We start from the raw sequence: 4589 nt of genomic DNA on the forward strand, positions 1-4589 counted from the left end.
TAGATTAATTTTCCAATCACATTACTACTGCTTTGTGTTACTCTAAATTCTTCATACTGATTTTTGGGTTCAAATATTAAAGTTCTTGTTGATTCAATTAAGAAATTGAAGAGAGCAATTGAGTGGAAAAAGGCAAGAGGGATTCATTATAAATAAAAAAAGCCAAATTGAGTGAAACACGAGTGACAAAGTCAAGAGTGTAAACACGTGAGCTGTGTGGTGAGGTCCTTTATTTTTTTCACTTTACTTGTTTTCTTTTTTTTGTTTAACATATGACAGGAATAGGTGGTGATGATAGCCCTCCTCCATGAGTAAACAACAGATTGTTAGTGGAGGCTATAACGGCTCAAATGCAAAGAATGTTGAGGGAACATACTGAAGATTTACATGCTAGAATTGAACAGTTAGAAAATCAAGAAAATTATGGCGATGACGGAGGTAGGAGGAGGAGAAGAGAAACTGAAGGTGGTGGTAGAGGAGATAGAATAGAGGGAGTGAAGCTTAAAATACCATCTTTTCAAGGAAAAAGTGATCCGGAGACCTACCTTGAGTGGGAGATGAAAATTGAACAACTATTTTCATGCAATAATTACACAGCAGAGAAGAAGGTAAGGGTGGCAGCCATGGAATTTACTGATTATGCACTCATTTGGTGGGACCAATTACAAAAAGAAAGAGTGAGATGTGAAGAACCAATGGTGGATACTTGGGTGGAGATGAAGAGGTTAATGCGGAAGAGATTTGTTCCTTCTTACTATCATAGAGATCTTCACAATAAGCTTCAAAGGCTCACACAAGGTAGCAAAAGTGTGGATGATTATTATAAGGAGATGGAGGTGTGCTTAATAAGAGCAAATATTAGTGAAGATAGGGAAGCTTCTATGGCACGTTTCTTACAGGGGTTGAATAGTGATATAAGTGATGTTGTGGAATTACAAAATTATGTGGAGTTGGAGTACTTGGTGCATCAAGCTACTAAGGTAGAACAACCACTGAAAAGAAAAGGTGTCAGAAAGAATTTTTCTAACTTTACCTCCTATAGTTGGAAGGATAGAAATAAGAAGGAGGGAAGTACTTCATCGAACACATCCATGGTTGCACCTCAGAGAATTCAAAATAAATCCAATGATGCTCATAAGAAAACAAAAGAGATCTTCACAATAAGCTTCAAAGGCTCACACAAGGTAGCAAAAGTGTGGATGATTATTATAAGGAGATGGAGGTGTGCTTAATTAGAGCAAATATTAGTGAAGATAGGGAAGCTTCTATGGCACGTTTCTTACAGGGGCTGAATAGTGATATAAGTGATGTTGTGGAATTGCAAAATTATGTGGAGTTGGAGGACTTAGTGCATCAAGCTACTAAGGTAGAACAACAACTGAAAAGAAAAGGTGTCAGAAAGAACTCTTCTAACTTTAACTCCTATAGTTGGAAGGATAGAAATAAGAAGGAGGGAAGTACATCATCAAACACATCCACGGTTGCACCTCAGAGAATTCAAAATAAATCCAGTGATGCTCATAAGAAAACAAAAAGTAGTGAAATTAAATGTTTCAAATGTTCGGGAAGAGGTCACATAGCTTCTGAATGTCCAACTAAGAAGACCATGTTGCTTAAGGAGAATGGAGATATTTCTAGCGAGTCATCTTCTGAATCTGCTGCATCTAGTGATGAAGAGAATGAGGAAGAAATTGCTGAAGGAGGAGACTTGTTTATGGTTAGAAGAATGTTGGGCAGCCAATCAAGAGACTTAGATGAAACACAAAGGAAAAATATTTTTCATACTCGATGTCTCATCCAAGGTAAGTTATGTTCTTTAATTATAGATGGAGGAAGTTGCACTAATGTTGCAAGTGCAAGAATGGTATCAAAATTGAACCTCGTGACTAAACCCCACCCAGAACCATACAAACTTCAATGGCTTAGTGAGGAAGGCGAGCAAATCGTGAGTGAGCAGGTGGAAGTGAATTTTTCTATTGGGAAGTATGAGGATACAGTTATATGTGATGTAGTTCCGATGGAGGCTTATCATTTACTTCTTGGAAGGCCATGACAGTATGATAAGAAAAGCAACCATGATGGTTATAAAAATAAGTTCTCTTTTATACATAAAGAACGCTAAATTACTCAAATCATGTAGTTTTTCTTGGTTTTGTTATTAGCTCACACGGAGTGCAGGTTGATCAAGAAAAGGTGAAACCTATTCAGGAGTGGCCAACTCCTAAGAATGTTAACGAGGTAAGAAGCTTTCATGGCTTAGCTAGTTTCTATAGAAGGTTTGTTAAAGATTTAATTACATTAGTTTCACCTTTAAATGAAGTGATTAAAAAGAATTTGGGATTTAAATGGGGTGAAAAAAAAGAACAAGCATTTGCTACCCTCAAAGAAAAATTGACTCATGCACCTATTCTTTCATTGCCTAATTTCTTTAAATCTTTTGAATTTGAATGTGATGCATCAAATGTGGGGATATGGGCTGTTTTGATGCAAGAGGGGCATCCCATTGCTTATTTTAGTGAGAAACTTAATGGTGACTCCCTTAATTACCCTACATATGATAAAGAATTGTATGCATTAGCGAGATCACTACAAACATGGCAGCACTATCTTTTACCAAAGGAATGTGTAATACATAGTGATCACAAATCATTGAAGTATTTAAAGAGCCAAGGTAAGCTCAACAAGAGACATGCCAAGTGGGTTAAATTTTTTGAGCAATTTCAGTACGTGATCAAGCACAAAAAGGTAAGTCAAATGTTGTTGCTGATGCACTATCAAGAAGGTATGTTTTGTTCTCTACTCTTGAAACTATGCTTATTGGTTTTAAGAAATTTTATGAACATGATCCCGAATTTTCTCAAATATATAAATCTTGTGTGCATGCTGCCCAAAATGGGTATTTTAAGAATAATGGCTATTTATTTAAAGAAAAGAGGTTATGTGTGCCGAAATGGGACATTTTGGAGTACAAAAGACTTTAGACATGTTGCATGAACATTTTTATTGGCCACACATGAAACGTGATGTACACAAATTGTGTGAAAGATGCATTGTTTGTAAGAAATCTAAGTCTAAAGTTATGCCTAATGGTTTGTATACTCCTTTACCAATACCTAACTCCCCTTGGATTGATATTTCTATGGATTTTGGACAGATTCTCCAAGATGGCTCACTTTATACCTTGCAGAAAAGTGGATGATGCTTGTCACGTGGCAGATTTGTTCTTTAAAGAAGTAGTTAGACTTCATGGTGTACCCATAAACATTGTGAGTTACCGAGACACTAAATTCATTAGTCACTTTTGGAGGACACTTTGGGGTAAGCTTGGAACTAAACTTATTTTTTCCACGACTTGCCACCCACAAACTGATGGCCAAACTGAGGTAGTAAATCGAACTCTTTCTTCTCTTCTAAGGGCTATAATCCAAAAGAATATTAGGACATGGGAAGAATGTTTTCCCCATGTTGAGTTTGCCTATAATAGGGTTGTTCATAGCACTACTCGTTATTCTCCCTTTGAAATTGTTTATGGTTTTAACCCTCTCACCCCTCTTGATTTAATGTCTTTGCCAAATAGTTCTATTCTAATTCATAAGGATGGGAATGCTAAGGTTGAATATGTTCGAAAATTACATGAGAAGGTAAAGGCACAAATTGAAAAGAAAGTGGATAGCTATGCTCGACAAGCTAATAAAGGAAGGAAAAAGGTTGTGTCTGAACCTGGTGATTGGGTTTGGGTTCATTTAAGGAAGGAAAGGTTTCCTTATCAAAGGAAATCTAAGCTTCAACCAAGGGGAGATGGACCTTTTCAAGTGTTGTCCAAAATTAACGATAATGCCTACAAAAAAGATCTTTCAGGTGAGTATGGTGTTAGTCCTACTTTTAATGTGGCTAATTTGTCTCTTTATGATGCAGCTGAAAAAGATTGCCATTTGAGGGAAAATTCAGTTCAAGAAGGAGGGAATGATGAGGACATAGAATGCATAACCAAGGAAGAAAGCCTAGAGAATATTCAAGGTCTTGGAACCCCAATGACAAGAGCAAGGTCAAAGAAGGCGAAAGAGGTTCTAAATAACTTGATAACCACTTTATTTGTAGCAAGTACAATTCATGAAGAATGGAAGCCCAAGATAGTCAATTGCTTAACCCAAATTGAAGAAGTTAAGGAATGAAGGCGCCATCTATGTGTTATCAAATTTTAATATTAGTTTTAATTAAAGTAATAGATTGAATTAATAAGAAATTTAGGTGTAACTGTAAAAATTTCAGTTGGGCCAAATTTAGAGAACTTTTTATGAGTTGCCATTATAAAAGGCAAACCCTTATTTTTTTAAGGTAGATTTTGAATTTTATTTTTGTGAGGCTTTGCTCTCTAGAGTTCTTGTGAGAATTCATCTTGAACTTATCAAGGTTGTTAATCCTTGTGGTGTTCTTGTTGGCTTATCGATCCCTAGATTGTGGTGCCATTGTGTTCTTGGTTTCTTTACCGAATACTAATTTTGAGTTTCCTTTACATCAAACCCTAATACTCAATTTCTATCAATTTTCGAGTTCAGTAACTTGCGTTCATAACTGGAGTTCTATATACT

The 4589-nt window shown here is 36.1% G+C and overlaps 1 pseudogene; it reads left to right on the forward strand.

Moving 5' to 3' along the window:
- Window positions 1-328: 328 nt before the first annotated feature.
- On the forward strand, window positions 329-4172 carry LOC105851361 (uncharacterized; annotated as a pseudogene).
- Window positions 4173-4589: the final 417 nt, after the last annotated feature.

This window comes from Cicer arietinum, unplaced genomic scaffold (genome assembly GCF_000331145.2).
Source record: "Cicer arietinum cultivar CDC Frontier isolate Library 1 unplaced genomic scaffold, Cicar.CDCFrontier_v2.0 Ca_scaffold_5784_v2.0, whole genome shotgun sequence".
Taxonomy (NCBI): Eukaryota; Viridiplantae; Streptophyta; class Magnoliopsida; order Fabales; family Fabaceae; genus Cicer; species Cicer arietinum.